Source organism: Rattus norvegicus, chromosome 4 (assembly GCF_036323735.1).
Source record: "Rattus norvegicus strain BN/NHsdMcwi chromosome 4, GRCr8, whole genome shotgun sequence".
Taxonomy (NCBI): Eukaryota; Metazoa; Chordata; class Mammalia; order Rodentia; family Muridae; genus Rattus; species Rattus norvegicus.
The window spans coordinates 149,916,318-149,934,547 of NC_086022.1; the positions used below are offsets into that span (position 1 = coordinate 149,916,318).

The window sequence follows — 18,230 nt, forward strand, 5'->3', positions numbered from 1 at the left end:
AGTGCCTCTGGAAAACAGTTCTGAGAGAGGTTCCAGTGGACTCCGTTTCAATTGTCTCTATTTCCTTGCTACACGCAGCTCCTGGGTCAGAGAGCAAAAAGATCAGGAACATTGCCAGAGCTGGGCAGCAAGAATAAGCAGGGGGGGGGGCTAGAGAGCACTGAACAGGTTTCTTTGGAAACCCTGGACTGGTAAGTGGAGGAAAAGAAGAGGAAGAAAAAGAGAGGAGCTTTGTCCGTCTACGGCCCAGCCTAGCTTAGAGACCGGCAGAGACTGACTAAAGGACACAAGTGGGACTGGTGAGGCTTCTATCTTAGGGTTTTCATTGCTGTGAACAAACACCATGACCACAGCAACTCTTATAAAGGGCAGCATTTAATAGGAGTCAGTAGCTAAGAAAACTTAAGAAACTAACAAAGTCCAAGCAATATAAAAACATGGCTATGTTGTAGGGTTGGATTTGTAGAAAGATATTGTGTAAATTTGGTTTTGTCATGGAATATCTTGGTTTCTCCATCTATGTTAATTGAGAGTTTTGCAGGATACAGTAACCTGGGCTGGCATTTGTGTTCTCTTAGGGTCTGTATGACATCTGTCCAGGATCTTCTGGCTTTCATAGTCTCTGATGAGAAGTCTGGTGTAATTCTGATAGGTCTGCCTTTATATGTTACTTGACTTTTTCCCCTTACTGCTTTTAATATTCTTTCTTTGTTTTGTGCATTTGGTGTTTTGACCATTTGGTGTTTTGACCATTATGTAACAGGAGGAGTTTTTTTCTGGTCCAATCCATTTGGAGTTCTGTAGGCTTCTTGTATGTTCATGGGCATCTCTTTCTTTAGGTTAGGGAAGTTTTCTTCTATGATTTTGTTGAAGATATGTACTGGTCCTTTGAGTTGGGAGTCTTCACTCTCTTCTATACCTATTATCCTTAGGTTTGATCTTTTCATTTTGTCCTGGATTTCCTGTATGTTTTGGGCCAGTAGCTTTTTCCATTTTCCATTATCTTTGACAGTTGTGTTGATGATTTCTATGGAATCTTCTGCTCCTGAGATTCTCTCTTCTATCTCCTGTATTCTGTTGGTGATGCTTATATCTACAGCTCATTGTCTCTTCCTTTGGTTTTCTATATCCAGGATTGTCTCCCTTTGTGCTTTCTTTATTGTTTCTATTTCCATTTTCAATTTCTTCACCTGTTTGATTGTGTTTCTCTGTAATTCTTCTGTCTTTCCTCTCTAAGGGCTTCTACTTGTTTACTTGTGTTTTCCTGCATTTCTGTAAGGGAGTTCTTTATGTCTTTCTTAAAGTCCTCCATCATCATGATCAAATGTGACTTTAAATCTAGATCTTGCTTTTCTGCTGTGTTTGTATATTCAGTGTTTGCTTTGGTGGGAGAGTTGGGCTCCGATGATGCCATGTAGTCTTGGTTTCTGTTGCTTGGGTTCCTGCGCTTGCCTCTTGCCATCAGGTTGTCTCTGGTGTTACCTAGTTTGCTATTTCTGACAGTGGCTTGACCTTCCTATAGGCCTGTGTGTCAGGAGTGCTGTAGACCTGTTTTCTTGTTTTCTTTCAGCCAGGTATGGGAACAGAGTGTTCTGCTCTCAGGCATGTAGTCATTCCTGTCCAGTGGCTTTTAGCTGTGCCTGTGGGCAGGAACCAGAAGGGCCTGCCCCTACTTCTCCTAGGTCCCTGTGCGCAGGGGGCCCAGATGGTGCTAGGTGTTTTCATCTAGAGTCATAAATGTGGGCAGAAAGTAGTGTCCTCTGGTTTCCCAGGTGTGCCTGCCCCTCTGAAGGTCTAGCTCTCCCTCCCATGGGACTTGGGTGCAGGGTACTGTTTGACCGGGTCCTTTCAGAAAGCCAAAAATTATAGGATCATTTCAATAGATACAGGAAAAGCTTTTTACCAGGCACCTGCTCTGAAAACCTTCTGTTTAGTGGCCAGCCATGGTGGCACACACCTTTAATCCCAGGACTGGAGAGGAATTGTCTGGTCATTCTCTGTGAGTTTGAGATCATCCTGATCTACAAATAGAGTCCAGTACAGCCAGGGCTTTGTTATACGGAGAAACCCTGTCTCAAAAAAAACCCAAAAAACAAAAAACAAACAAAAACCCCCAATACAATAAAAAAAAAAACAAACAACGCCACCATACACCCATACACATTCAGCATAGTACTAGAAGTCATGCTAAGAGCATTAGGCAGGAACAAGAAAAAATGTGTTTAAGTAGGAAAGGGAAAAGGGAAAGTGAAATTGTGTCTCTGCTCCATTCTATTATATTTAAAAAGGAAAAAAGTAAAAATTCTACCCAAAAAAATCTGGTAAGCAAATTCAGTAAAGTGTATGCCACAAAACCAATAATGTTTCTATACTCATCAAAGTATACAATTTTTTTTAAGAAAACAGTTCCATATACACTAATATTCTTTAAAAGCCTAGGAGTGTGTTTGACAAAAGAGGACAAAGATTTATATATCAAAAACTTGTAAACATTTAAGAATTTCAATATGACAAATATATATTAGAATACATGTTCTGATCGTGAAGTGAAAGCATGCTGTTACATTTTATACTACCCAAAGCAATTTATAGATCCAGTGGAATCCTTTTAAAATTCCAGTGTCACTTTTCACTATAAGTACAGTAGAAATTTCTACTATACTTACAAAATCACTAAAAGCCCCTGAACATTCAACCCTATGGGTAAGATAACAGATTTGGAGACATCACACATCCTAACCTCAAAATACAAGGTTATTATGATCAAAATAGCTTGATACTGACATAAAACATACGAACAGAATAAGAAAATCCAGAAAGAAAGCATACATATATAGTTAACTGGTTTTCCTTGAAGGCACCAAGAACACACATGTGGAAAGAATGTTCTCTTCAGCACATAAGTTATGGGAAACCTGGGTATTCTACTAGTCAGGACTGAAGGTGGATGTTTATCTCATACCTTATGCAAAAAATCAGCTCAGATTGTATTAAAGACCTAAATATAAGACCTGAAACTAACATAAAAGTCAAAGGGCAGAGATTGTGTATTTAAAGGTAGATGCTATGGTATAATGGTGTGGAACGAGTCAGCAAAGGAGGGATTCACAAAATCAGGCAGGGACAAAAGTGAAAAGGTCTTTGAAAACCAGCCATACCATGAGTTGTTTTATTTATTTATTTTATTGTTTTATCAAAAGAGTACCAAGACGAAAGAGTTTTTGATTCAGGTAGCTGACTTAGTTACTTTTCTACTGCTATGGTAAAACACCAAGCCAACTTATAAGAGCAGCATTTTTCTACTGGAGCAATAGCTGAGAGTTTACATCTTAAACCAAAGCACAAGGAAACAAGAGAGAGAGAGAGAGAGAGAGAGAGAGAGAGAGAGAGAGAGAGAGAGAGAGAGAGAGAGAGAGGGAGGGAGGGAGAGAGAGGGAGGGAGAGAGAGAGAGAACACAAAGAGAGAGAGAGCACTAAGAGAGAACTAAGAGAGAGAGAGCACTAACTATTTGGGAAGTGGTGGGAGCCTTTTTTTTTAAACCTTAATTTTCAGTGATAGTCTGACAAATAATTAAGAAAGTGGAGGTTGAAACCCAACAGGTCACAGTGAAATCCATAGGGATCCCACTGGGGATATTCCCTGAGTTCTCTGAGGCTAAGATTTCGTGGCAGCATTTGACAATAACCATGGTGGGTATATACTGAGATCACTGTGAGGATAAAATAGGGCAAAGTACATTTGTACTGAACTGGAAAGTCATTCACAAGTAAAGAGCAAATCACGAAAAAAAAAATAGATAATATGGCTATCTGCTCCTAAACTTTTTGAGTCTTGGAATCTCTGAAATTTAAATATAATTCTTCAGACATTCAGAGTTCATTGTTTTCTGAGAAAAAGAAGTTCTTAGGAGTGAAAGGAATCTTAATTGTTATCCAGTCCATCAGTTATCAAATCTACCTGTGTATAAAAAATCCATGCAGCTTTTTTATATATAAATAAGGATTTCCAGTTTCTATCTCACATCTCTATTAAGCCCGATTTTTCTATGACTTATGGGCAGTTCCTAAGTAGCCACATAGAGATAAACACTGGCTTTATCAACACTCTTTTTTTTGTTCAGGTCCCACAAATGCTTCAGCCTTTTCTTTGAGTATGAAAATTTGTTCTTCTTGTTCTCTGTTATTCTATTTATGTCTTAGAATTAATTCACCTAATTAGCATTCCTCCAACATTTTCTTGACCTAGGACTTTTCTTCATACAGTAAATATTTACTGATTGACAATTTAGAATCTTCAGGAGATGTGAGAAGTGTTTATTGAGTTAGGGTTTGAGATGACTGGAGTAATTTGTTCTTCTCTTCCCTCTCTTTCTCCCTTTCATCTTCTTCTTCCCCTTCTTCCTCCCCCTCCTCCCCCTCCTCTTCCTCCTCCTCCCTTCCTCTCCCCCAGCTATCTGTTTTTTTTGGAGGGTGGGCTTTTACTATGTAGCTCTGGCTATCCTGGTATTCACTTTGTAGACCAGGCTGGCCTCTGCCTTTCCAATGTTAGGATGAAAGGCATGTGCCAACCATAGCTGGCTTGAAGCAGTTCTCTAAGTTTTCTGAAGGAGCATGGTGACTTGAGAGTAGCTCTATAAACCCTTCTTCTTTTCCACATCTTCATAACTATCCTGACTAGAGTATGCTGAGATAATTTCTTTCCCAAGTTCTGTTAGCCATCCTAATGATCTTTCCTGCCTTTTAGGATCTCTTTGGCCTTGAAATGATTATTTCCTTTCTTTTGGTTTTTGTGTCTTCATTAGTAAATTTACATCAAATTGATCTTAAAGCTATTTTTTTTCCAGCTCCGGTATTGTTATGCTGTTGTCCAGACTCTCCTAGACTTTGGGGACACTGGCACAGCAGGACTCTTTGACATAAAAGCCAACTTCTGGAGAATAACACTTTCACTTACGTTCCAGACTCGTGGCATGTTAGTATCAGTGTATCCTGTGGACTTTTAATCAAAGGAAACTCTGGACATAGGAATGGTTTCATCTTAAGCATTCGCAGCTGCAGCTGAGAATGTAAGATAGGAAAAGATTATGGATGCCACTAGACCCGTTTTAACAACTGGGTAGTTTCAAAGCACACCATGACATCTGAGTTATTTTTGAATCCTGTGGGTCAGAATGTGTTTAGTTCCCTTTCCTGGAAAGGTAGAGCATCATTAAAGAACATTTGGTCTTGGTAATGGGCTGAATTTTCCTTTATTCTTTTGGGATCTTTAGCTGTAACAAGGAAACTTAGTAATATGAGTACTTTGATGTGGACAAACTAAGACTTTCTGTTGAAATCAGCTTGCTTTTATCATTGACTCTGAACACGGTTTTCTTTTCCATAGTCTTTTTTTCCCCTTGATGTTTGTAACTGTTTTAACTAGTCATTCTCAAAAGTCCTTACTTTACCATGTCTATTCCTATCCACCTTTTCTACCTATTTCTAAAATTCTAAGAGGCATCTGCCATGCTATTTAATCCTTCTCAGTCTTGTATGATCATCTCATTATTTTGTGTGTGTGCATTATTTGTTGTTTTAGAGACAGGGTCTTGCTATTAGCCCAGGCTTGCCTTGAGTTTCCCATGGAACCCAGGTTAGCCTCAAACTTGCAGGTCTTAAACACCCAGCTGTGCATTTAGAGCAGTCTGAAAAGCTATCTTGAACAGATCACACAGAGAGAAAGCAGTCTGAAGACTACAGAGTCAAGACCTATCTACAGAGATCTGTCTAGGAAGCCATCTTGAGCAGAGTATAGGCCACCAGCTTGGACTCATGATTTGACTTCAAGTCATTTGTTTCGATGCTCTCAAACACCCCTCTCCAAGCTGAGGCCAGTCCTTGGCAGTCTTGCATGTAGGAAGCTCTGGACTCCATCCATAGAAGTACACCAAGAAGAGATTAGGGGATAGACGCGGGGGGGGGGGGAAGAGAAAAACAAATGTAATAGAAAGTGTCATATTAATAACTGAAGTTCAAAGGATAAGGCATGATGGAGGAAAACTCAGAACTAGATTTTGTGATCCTTTTTCTGTTTCAGCCCTGTCTCCACAAGTAAAATCTTCACTTACATTTCTTATATACATGTCTCCTAAATTTTCCTTCCTTCAAATTGGTGTCATCCCTCATCTCATGATCAAATAGTTCTAATTGTCAACCTAATACAGTCTGATCACCTGAGAAGGGAGTCTTAATGAAGGATGTCTAGTTCAGATTAGCCTGTGGATATGCCTGTGGGAGATTATCTTGAATATGATAATTGAGTTGAGCAGACTTGCCTACTATGTGTGGTACATTCTCTGGGTATAGGGCCCTGGATTGTGTAAGAGTGGGAAAAGCGATCTGAGCACCAGTATTCATGCATTAATTCATTGCTCTCAGATCTTGACTATGGATGCAACGTGACTAGCTGCTTCAAGTTCCTGCCATCTTGGGGAGGGGGGAGAACAAATTTAAAGCAAGCTTTATTAAATTTTAAATGCTGACCAAGAAATGGACTTTGGTTAGGACCATTCTATGGAAATTTCCAGCTGGAATGACCAAGTTCCTCCATATTAACTGCCCCACAGTGATGAACTGTAACCCTTTCTCCCTTAAGTTGTTCATGTCAGGATATTTTATCATGACAGCAGAAAAGAAGTAAAGATGATTTCTGTGGTGTTTGGTCTTAATTGTCAACTCGACATAATCTAGAGTCACTTAAAAAGGGTTCTGAGAATGTCAGTGAGGAATTGTTATAATGGCGTTGATTGATAAGAGAAGACTTGCCCACTGTGGATGGCACAATTCCCTAGGCAGAGATTTGTGAATTGTATAAAATAGGACAGGCGGAATACTAGCTTGTTGACTGACTCATTGCTTTCTGCTTTTAAAAACCTTATTTGTTTACTTATTTAGTGAATGCACACATGTGCTACAGTGTGTAAATGTGTGTGTACAGGTCAGAGGACAACTAGTGGGAACTGATTCTTTCCTTCTACCATGTGAGTCTTAGGGATTAAACTCTGACAATTGGACTTGATGAAGTTTCTTTACCAGCTGAGCCATTTCACCTGTCATGACTGTGCTCTTGACAGTGGATATGATGTGACAGGCTGTTTCAAATTTCTGCCACTTTGTCTTCCCCACAATGATGGATTGTAACCTGAAATTGTGAGATTGCTTTTTCCTGACATTTTATCATAGCAACAGAAAGGAAACTAATTATTAACACCTTATACCCATCTTAATAAATACTATCAATCACCATCCATTCAATCATGATAGAACTTTGAGGTCACTTTTTACACCTTTCCCATTCATTTCATCTACTTTAACATGAGCTAAATCTTTTATACCCCTGTATTTGTCCTTACATTTTCTCTATCCCAAGTCATCATCAATTTTTATATATATTAAAAAAATAGGCTCCTCTATATTCTTCCTGTTTTCACACTTACCATCTTATAAACCTTTCTCCATAAGAGATTTAAACAGAAAATTTAAATTTAAGCAGAAAAGATTTAAACAGAAATGAATTAGTTAATGATATGGTTAAGTGTTTTTGTATTAAAGGGTTGATTCTTGTTGATGGTTTTCAGAATCCCACACCAGGCCAGGGGGTGACTCAGAAGAGCACACAGGTGACTGAGACCAGTCCAGAGCTCTAGAACATTTTCAATAATCTGATTCCAAGTGACATTTTCTCAACATTGAAAGCACGTGGTTAGAGACAGAACTGTTAGTTCAGAACTTCTGCTCCTGGTACTGTAAGGTTCGTGATAATCGGTTTCTGCTGTTTGTGACTATTTACAATATGTTCTAGTAACTAAATGAATAAAGGAAATGATGAGAATGGTTTGCCCTTAAATAGACACAATCAATGAAAAGATGGAAAGTGTATATATTTGTCTATACATGTTGTTTATATACTGCTAATTATATAGTTATTAATGGTAAATATAATCATATATATTAGAAAATTAACAGTCTAAAATTACAATAACTGAAACAGAGTTAAGCAAGCAAAAGAAATCAGTAGATTTTAAGATTGGTTATAATTGAGATTATAGGGGTCAAAATAAATAAAAGAAAAACTACATAGAGCCTCAGATAACTGTAATTCCAGCCAGTGTCTCAATAGGAGATACTATAAGAAAGAAAAGGACTGAAAGAATATTTGGATGAAAGATAATACTTCCCGGAGCTGGAGAGATGGCTTAGTGGTTAAGAGCACTCTCTGCTTTTCAGAGGTCCTGAGTTCAATTCCCAGCAACCACATGGTGGTTCACAATCATCTGTAATGGGATCTGATGCCCTCTTCTGGTGTGTCTGAAGACAACGACAGTGTACCCACATAAATAGAATAAATAAATCTTGAAAAGAAAGACAACACTTCCTAATTTAATAAAATATTTGAATTTACAGATGCATGAAACTTCACAAGGTTCATGTAGGGTAACCTAAGTGTTTAGATATATAATGAAACCCTCAAATGATGGACTTAAAGAGTAGAAAAGAAAAATAATGATTCATCATGTACAAGAGAGCCTCAGAAAGATTAACAGCTTATTTTTTATCAGAAATCATAGTGGCACACACATACATATATAATGTATACATATATTTTAATCTGACATTTTTCATATATATTAACATTTTAAATTTATATAATTTAATATACTTATTTATATATTTATATTAAATTTATCAATACAAATATGTAATATTTAAATATTTTTATCTGACATTTTCCTTCAAAAATAGAGGATGGGGACTAGAGAGATGGTAGATAAATGCTATACAAGTGTGAGGACTGGAATTCAGATACCCAGAACCCACATAAAAACCTGGCAGGTATGGTAGCCTCCTGCATTTAGGAAGCAGAGGGTGGGGAGAGGGAGGGAGAATCTGCAAGGCAAGCTGATTAGCTAGACCGGGAAGTGGTGAGCTTTGGGTTCTGCAAGAAACTCTGCTTAAATACATTAAGTGAAGAGTGGCTGAGGAAGAAATCTGATGCCAACTTCTGGCTTCCATATGCACGCACATACAAGATCACACATTTGCATCCACATGTGTCAACAGGCATATGTACTTACATATGTACCACATACATACACAAGCAAAAAGAAGGTGATAGCTCATGTGGTATACTTAAACATTATCATTTAATATATATAATTTTTAGTCATGTGTGTATGTGTGTTGACAAGTGGGTATGTGCATGTGAATGAAGGTGCCCTTGGAGACCCGGGGCATTGGATCCCTGGAAGCTGTAGTTACGGATGTTTGTGAGCTATTTAGCATAGGTGCTGGGAACCAAACTCAGGTTCTCTGGAAGAACAATAAATTCTCTTAACTACTAAGCCATCACTTCTATCTAAAAGTTTTTAAATAGAAAAAGCATACCTTGCTCGAGCAATTGCCAGAGCCTCTGGACGGACCACCACCCCCACCGCGCCATGGCCAAGAGTGACTGGGACACCGTGAAGGTGATGCGCAAGAAGGGCCCCACGGCCATACAGGCTAAGTCTAAGCAGGCCGTCTTAGCAGCTCAGCGACGAGGAGAATATGTAGAGACATCAAGAAATGGACTGCTGGATTGCGTTACTTACCTGGACTATTAGTTGTCGGGAATGGTAACCGGGACCCGGTGTCTGCTTCTATCACCCTCGCCTTCTAACCCGTAACTGTCATGCATGAGTGCATCTCCATCCACATTGGTCAGGCTGGTGTCCAGATCGGCAATACCTGCTGGGAGCTTTACTACCTGGAACATGGCATCCAGCCTGATGGTCAGATGCCAAGTGACAAGACCAGTGGGGGAGGAGATGACTCCTTCAACACCTTCTTTAGTGAGACAGGAGCTGGCAAGCACATGCCCCAGGCAGTGTTCATAGACCTGGAACCCACAGTTATTGATGAAGTTCACACTGGCACCTACTGCCAGCTCTTCTACCCAGAGTAGCTCATCACAGGCAAGGAAGATGCTGCCAATAACTATGCTCGTGGCCACTAAACCACTGGCAAGGAGATCATTGACCTTGTCTTGGACAGAATTTGCAAGCTCACTGACCAGTGCACAGGTCTCCAGGGCTTCTTGGTTTTCCACAGATTTTTTGGGGGAACTGAGTCTGAGTTCACCTCCCTGCTGATGGCGCGGCTCTCTGTTGATTATGGAAAGAAGTCCAAGCTGGAGTTCTCCATTTACACAGCCCCCCAGGTTTCCACTGCTGTGGTTGAGCCCTATAGTTCCATCTTCACCACCCACACCACCCTGGAGCCCTCTGACTGTAGACAGTGAGGCCATCTACGACATCTGTTGTAGAAACCTCGACATTGAGTGCCCAACCTACACTAACCTTAACCGCCTTATTAGCCAGATTGTGTCTTCCATCACTGCTTCCCTCAGATTTGATGGGGCCCTGAATGTTGATCTGACAGAATTCCAGACTAACCTGGTGCCCTACCCTTGCATCCACTTCCCTCTGGCCACTTATGCCCCTGTCACTCTGCTGAGAAAGCCTACCATGAGCAGCTTTCTGTAGCAGAGATCACCAATGCCTTCTTTGAGCCAGCCACCCAGATGGTGAAATGTGACCCTTGCCATGGTAAATACATGACTTGCTGCCTGCTATACCGTGGTTCCCAAGGATGTCAGTGCTGCCATCAAGACCAGGCACAGCATCCAGTTTGTGGACTGGTGCTCCACTGGCTTCAAGGTTGGCATTAATTACCAGCCTCCCACTGTGGTACTTGGTGGCAACCTGGTCAAGGTTCAGAGAGCTGTGTGTATGCTGAGCAACACTACAGCCATTGCTGAGGCCTGGGCTCACCTAGATCACACGTTTGATCTGATGTATGCCAAGCGTGCCTTTGTGCACTGGTACGTGGGTGAGGGCATGGAGGAGGGGGAGTTCTCTGAGGCCTGTGAGGACATGGCTGCCCTAGAGAAGGATTATGAGGAGGTTGCTATGGATTTTGTGAAAGGTGAGGGTGAGGAAGAAGGAGAGGAATGCTAGTTCATTCATTCAGTATCAGTCAAACTCAAAACTCCAGCTCAACACTAGCTGCAGGCATTGATGCTTCTGTGCTGTTTCCATTCTGTGGTCATGTCTTCTCCATGTGTACCTCTAAGTTTTCCATGATGTCTCAAAGTAAAAGCTTTAAGAAAAGAAAAGAAAAAAAAAAGAAATGGACTGCTGGCCAGAACAAGCAGCATTCCATCACTAAAAACACAGCCAAGCTAGACCGGGAGACAGAGGAGCTGCATCACGACAGAGTGACCCTGGACTTGGGCAAAGTGATCCAGCAGGGCCAGCAGAGCAAAGGCCTGACACAGAAGGATCTGGCAATGAAAATCAATGAAAAACCGCAAGTCATCACAGATTTTGAAAGTATCCAGGCCATTCTGAATAACCAGGTTTGGGCAAAATTGAGAGAGCCATCGGCCTTAAGCTCCAGGGGAAGGATATCAGGAAGCCTATCAAGAAGTAGCTGAAGGTGAAATGAACACACAGCCTCGAAGGCAGTGGTTCCAGCTGAGCTCTTCTGGCTGGTCCCCCAGGACCACCAGCACTGCTACGGGTCTCCTCCTCACATAGTCAAACGGAACACGGGGCTCAGGCCTGTGTGCCCCCTCAACCCATAACTGCTGTCAAACAAAGCAAAACCTTGCAAAAAAGAAAAGAAAGAAAGAAAAAGATAGAAGAAAAGCATACCTTTTTCTGCTCACAGTGCTATAAAACTGTAAACCAACAACCCCCACTAACAACAATAACAACAACAACAACAACAACAACAAAGACAAAACTTTGGAAATATACAGATCATGAAAACTGAGCAGATTATATTAATTAAAACATTAAGAAAGAGATGAACAGTGTTTCTTAATTTTGAGCATTACTAGGCAGTGGTAAGCACAGTGCAGCTGGCTGTTTCTGAAGCCATGGCCATCCCTTTGAAATGCATCTATTTTCTCTCTATATCCAGACACTGCACCAAGATGAGAAGGAACTTCTTGTGTCTCTGACAACCTAACTGAGTAGTCTGAGCAGTCTGGTTCCAGCTATTCAGGTTTACCCGAGAATGCCAGTTCAAGCATTGGCTATTGCATTGGACTAGGAGTCTGCATCTGTTATGCAACAGAAATAAGGTCTGATCCTTTTGTGCGTGTAGACCTTTCTGCGTGCCCAAAAAGCCTGAGGAAGATTTTCCAATTTTTCTTTTATAATATGCCTTGCTTCTGTGTAGCCTGAGGTAATTTTCACTTCCTGAGCACTGCAGTCTTTTATTTATACACAGTGTTTGACATGACAGACAACTAACAAATGTTTCAGTGAAAGATAAGAAGCCTAAGAAGAAAAAGTGAAGATCCACATTTTTCTGAGAAAATGAAGGAAAGAAAACCTGAGATCAGGAAGTCTTACCTAGGGAAACAAAACCAAACACAAATGGTGATGGGCAAGTCCTTCAGTGCATAATTCACATAGCTGCATTAGAAAGTATTCTCTCCTAAGGTTTTTGGGAGAAGATAAAAGTTACTGGGAAAAATCTATTATGGCTTGAAAGGAGACCCTCTCTTATCTTAGACTAATCTAGCCACCTTGATGTGCATGATGAAGTCCTGCAGTTCTATGGTTTCCAATGTAGACATGGCTTCTATAGTTCTTTTGCAGTGTGACACCCTATTTACTCATTCACAGCCATGCAGTCAGGTGTAATGCATGTAGGTTTTGTGCTTATAGTCACACAAAGTTAAAATTAAGATATCTGGGTGCTGGGAAAAATCTGTTTTCTAAGCTTATTCTTGTTGGCAGAATTCTGCTTGTTGTAGTTAGACTGAGATGAACCAGCAATCACTTTGACATCTGGAGGCCATGTACATTTCTACACATGTAGCCATGTCCATTTCACATTGTCTTGTGCTTCAGCTCTCTGAGTTTCTCTTCTCCCCAGCAGAAAAAGCTTCTGCTGTAAAGAACATGTTGATGTGATAGGCCTCCCTGGCTCATCTTCCCATTTCAAAGTTAACTTTGTCATGTGATAACCTGTTCATAGCACCCGATAACCTAGGGTTATGGTTTTGTCTGCCATATCTGTATTCTATTTCAACTCACTCCCCCCACCCCCAGATCTATTGGTTTTGAGGAAAGCTAATGGCTGACATAATATTTCAGTTAGTAAGTAAATACCTACATTTTTAGTAACCAAATTAATAATAGAAGTTACCTACAAGAATGATGATCTTCCTCATGTTCAACTATTTGACAGAAAAAGTCAAGTACTTAGTATGATTTAGAGAAGTAGATAAAAAACTAATAATTATTCATTATGCAATTCAGGGTTGTGACCATTGTTCTGGTGCTTATATAGAATAATATGTTTAAAAATTTCCATTCACAATTTCTAATTTTAATAAATTGGCATAGTTTTGATGATATGATTTACTGGGTATTATTTGTTTGTTTATTTGGTTTGGTTTGGTTTTTCAAGACAGCATTTCCTCTGTTCTGGAGCTCACTCTGTAGACCACACTGGCCTCAAACTCAGAGATCCATCTGTCTTTGCCTCCCAAATGCTGAGATTAAAAGTGTGTGCCACCACTGCCTGGTTAAAAGCAAAATTCTGCTGTTTATTCACAGAAGTGTCTGCTATACTTTTTTTCTGGCATAAAAAAGAAGAACTTGAATAGGTGATGAATTATGGATTCAGGTCTTGGTCCTACCATTAACTAGGGAGGGGTGGTGTGTGTGTGTGTGTGTGTGTGTGTGTGTGTGTGTGTGTGTGTGTGTGTGTTTCATGGAGTCAGACACATGCTGTGTATTTCAAAATACAAATCAGATGGTGACACATCCTATGTTAAAAACTTTGCATCTATCTCATAGAAGCTTTCTTATTTAAAGGAAAAAATACTTGAAGTTAGACATCAGAAGTATTAACTATTTCGTACTGCCCACATTCAAAACAGATACCGACAATAGCTTCTGTGAGAAGTTTATCTTTGGGATTGAAATGCCATTACTTTGGGATTATCTATTGCCAAATTGTTTCCTTCCTGCTTGAATGTTTTCCCTTTTACATCTTATTAAACCTGTAGTTTTCTCTAATGGATGTTGTTACAGTATAATGACATTGACTCCACCCTTATTGACAATCTGCTGAAAAAGTAGATTAGCAGATATCTAACAGAGATCTTGTCAGTATAATGATGTCACATAATCAGGCTAAGTAATGTAATTCTCTGCTTAGTCAGTTGTGAATGGTCATCCTGAGAGGTCAATCCCATTTGAGATGACTCATGTGGGTTTCTGGAATATGGCACTGTGCATTAAAGGAAGTCATGCAAAGGGAAGCAATTCCATTTATTCATCATCTTTGTCCTTTCAGTACAACGTAGGCTTTAACTTATCTCCTTCCTTCCTTGCCTTCCTTTCCTTCCTTTCCCTTCCTTTCCTTCCTTTTCCTTCCTTTCCCTTCCTTTCCTTCCTTTCCCTTCCTTTCCCTTCCTTTCCCTCCCTCCCTGCCTGCCTGCCTGCCTGCTTCCTTCCTTCCTTCCTTTCCCTTCCTTTCCCTCCCTCCCTGCCTGCCTGCCTGCCTGCTTCCTTCCTTCCTTCCTTTCCCTTCCTTTCCCTTCCTCCCCCTTCCTCCCTACCTGCCCGCCTGCCTCCTTCCTTCCTTCCTTCCTTCCTTCCTTCCTCCCTCCCTCCCTCCCTCCCTCCCTCCCTTCCTTTCTTTCTTCCTTTCTTTCTCTAGAGACAGGTTGCTCTATTTGGCCCTGGTATTATGAAACTCTTTCTGTAGACCAGGCTGGCCTCAAACTGGGAGATTCGTCTGCTTCTGCCTCCTTAGTACTGGCATTAAAGGTGCACTACTACCACCCGGCTAGTGCAACGTTTCTTAGAGTGATTTGACTACAGGATCTCTACCTTAGAACACTCAATAAACCATAGAAAACAGTTTGGGAAGGACTAGTGCCTTCTAACGTAAGGAAGTCCACCCAAATCTCAGGGAGCATCCATGTGTGTTTATTGTAGTTTAGTCACCACTCATCATCTGGCTACATTATAACAACTGGGGAATCGGAGGCCATTCAGGTCTGAAGAGACTTGCCCAATATACTGTTAGGGACAAAGTTTGGATAAGAATAATCAAGATCCCTGTCTCAAATTTGAGTTTTCCTTTATTATAGTTCAGGTCTTAACAACCGAGAAAAGGACCTAGTTATGAGGCTCCTCCTATCCCCCTGAAGATGGCCATGTCTTTAATTCTCACAGTTTGGACATAGGATTAGGGAGAAGATCTCCTGTTCTAGGAGATCCAGTGCCTCTTCTGGTGTCTAAGGGTACTACACACATGGTTTATAGACATACAGGAAAGGAAAACACTCATACTCATGAAATTTAAAAACTAGAGTTTACTTTAAAATGACATCTGCCACTAACATGAACTAAGTCATCCTTTGCAATCTTCATACGATAGGAATGAGCATTCAGTGAGTGAGGGTCAGATATTTAGCAATTGGGACTTAAGTTTTTTGGTTGCTTATTTGAGGTACAATATTTTTTCTCAAAATTTCTTGACTTTCTACTTAAAGACAGAGATGGGGGAGACAGAAACCTTGAAGAACGTTTTTTTAAAAGCATGGTAATAAAGGTTAAGCTCAGAATGTCACTGGAAGCCTGTACTTTCGTTCCTAAATACTTGCTTTAGCATATGTTGAAGACCTTTCATTCTTACTTCATTCAACTGGGAAATATCAGAAATCTTCCTCTAGAAGTTTCTTACAGGAAATATAAGTGGCTGGACTTGAGAAAGGGAACAGGATTAGAAGTGAGGCAAGAGACAAGCAGAAAATGAAATCAAATGCATAGGTTGAGAAAAGGTACATTTTCATCCTCCTGGTGTCTGCTGGTTTTGAACTTTGCCATCATGAACAAAATCTTTAATCTCTCTGGGCATGTTATCTGATCTCTAAAATAAAAATAATATTACTCTTTCCAAGATTATGAAGATTTCATAAATCAAAGTATTTTAAAATGTTACTATGTTATATTCATGAAACCAGTTACAGTTTGCCTTTGAGGAATTAAGTAACATTTTTTTTAATTTAATTTTTTTTATTAACTTGAGTATTTCTTATATACATTTCGAGTGTTATTCCCTTTCCCGGTTTCTGGGCAAACATCCCCCTCCCCCCTCCCCTTCCTTATGGGTGTTCCCCTCCCAAACCTCCCCCCATTGCCGCCCTCCCCCCATAGACTAGTTCACTGGGGGTTCAGTCTTAGCAGGACCCAGGGCTTCCCCTTCCACTGGTGCTCTTACTAGGATATTCATTGCTACCTATGGGGTCAGAGTCCAGGGTCAGTCCATGTATAGTCTTTAGGTAGTGGCTTAGTCCCTGGAAGCTCTGGTTGCTTGGCATTGTTGTACTTTTGGGGTCTCGAGCCCCTTCAAGCTCTTCCAGTTCTTTCTCTGATTCCTTCAATAGGGGACCTATTCTCAGTTCAGTGGTTTGCTGCTGGCATTCGCCTCTGTATTTGCTGTATTCTGGCTGTGTCTCTCAGGAGCGATCTACATCCGGCTCCTGTCGGTCTGCACTTCTTTGCTTCATCCATCTTGTCTAATTGGGTGGCTGTATATGTATGGGCCAAACGTGGGACAGGCTCTGAATGGGTGTTCCTTCAGTCTCTGTTTTAATCTTTGCCTCTCCCTTCCCTGCCAAGGGTATTCTTTTTCCTCGTTTAAAGAAGGAGTGAAGCATTCACATTTTGATCATCTGTCTTGAGTTTCCTTTGTTCTAGGGATCTAGGGTAATTCAAGCATTTGGGCTAATAGCCACTTATCAATGAGTGCATACCATGTATGTCTTTCTGTGATTGGGTTAGCTCACTCAGGATGATATTTTCCAGTTCCAACCATTTGCCTACGAATTTCATAAACTCGTTGTTTTTGATAGCTGAGTAATATTCCATTGTGTAGATGTACCACATTTTCTGTATCCATTCCTCTGTTGAAGGGCATCTGGGTTCTTTCCATTTTCTGGCTATTATAAATAAGGCTGCGATGAACATAGCGGAGCACGTGTCTCTTTTATATGTTGAGGCATCTTTTGGGTATATGCCCAAGAGAGGTATAGCTGGATCCTCAGGCAGTTCAATGTCCAATTTTCTGAGGAACCTCCAGACTGATTTCCAGAATGGTTGTACCAGTTTGCAATCCCACCAACAATGGAGGAGTGTTCCTCTTTCTCCACATCCTCGCCAACATCTGCTGTCACCTGAGTTTTTGATCTTAGCCAATCGCACTGGTGTGAGGTGAAATCTCAGGGTTGTTTTGATTTGCATTTCCCTTATGACTAAAGATGTTGAACATTTCTTTAGGTGTTTCTCAGCCATTCGGCATTCCTCAGCTGTGAATTCTTTGTTTAGCTCTGAACCCCATTTTTTAATAGGGTTATTTGTTTCCCTGCGGTCTAACTTCTTGAGTTCTTTGTATATTTTGGATATAAGGCCTCTATCTGTTGTAGGATTGGTAAAGATCTTTTCCCAATCTGTTGGTTGCCGTTTTGTCCTAACCACAGTGTCCTTTGCCTTACAGAAGCTTTGCAGTTTTATGAGATCCCATTTGTCGATTCTTGATCTTAGAGCATAAGCCATTGGTGTTTTGTTCAGGAAATTTTTTCCAGTGCCCATGTGTTCCAGATGCTTCCCTAGTTTTTCTTCTATTAGTTTGAGTGTGTCTGGTTTGATGTGGAGGTCCTTGATCCACTTGGACTTAAGCTTTGTACAGGGGGATAAGCATGGATCGATCTGCATTCTTCTACATGTTGCCCTCCAGTTGAACCAGCACCATTTGCTGAAAATGCTATCTTTTTTCCATTGGATGGTTTTGTCTCCTTTGTCAAAAATCAAGTGACCATAGGTGCGTGGGTTCATTTCTGGGTCTTCAATTCTATTCCATTGGTCTATCTGTCTGTCTCTGTACCAATACCATGCAGTTTTTATCACTATTGCTCTGTAATACTGCTTGAGTTCAGGGATAGTGATTCCCCCTGAAGTCCTTTTATTGTTGAGGATAGCTTTAGCTATCCTGGGTTTTTTGTTATTCCAGATGAATTTGCAAATTGTTCTGTCTAACTCTTTGAAGAATTGGATTGGTATTTTGATGGGGATTGCATTGAATCTGTAGATTGCTTTTGGTAAAATGGCCATTTT

General features: G+C 40.5%; 1 protein-coding gene and 2 pseudogenes across 2 annotated transcripts in view; all 3 read left to right on the forward strand.

Annotated features, from left to right (window-relative positions):
• The window catches only part of Edf1-ps2 (endothelial differentiation-related factor 1, pseudogene 2), a 41,591-nt pseudogene extending 25,675 nt beyond the window's left edge, over nt 1–15,916 (forward strand).
• Syn2 (synapsin II) overlaps nt 1–18,230 on the forward strand; it is a 157,927-nt gene that overhangs the window by 57,399 nt on the left and 82,298 nt on the right. The gene's annotated exons all lie outside the window — the stretch shown is intronic.
• On the forward strand, nt 9,619–11,208 carry Tuba1b-ps4 (tubulin, alpha 1B, pseudogene 4; annotated as a pseudogene).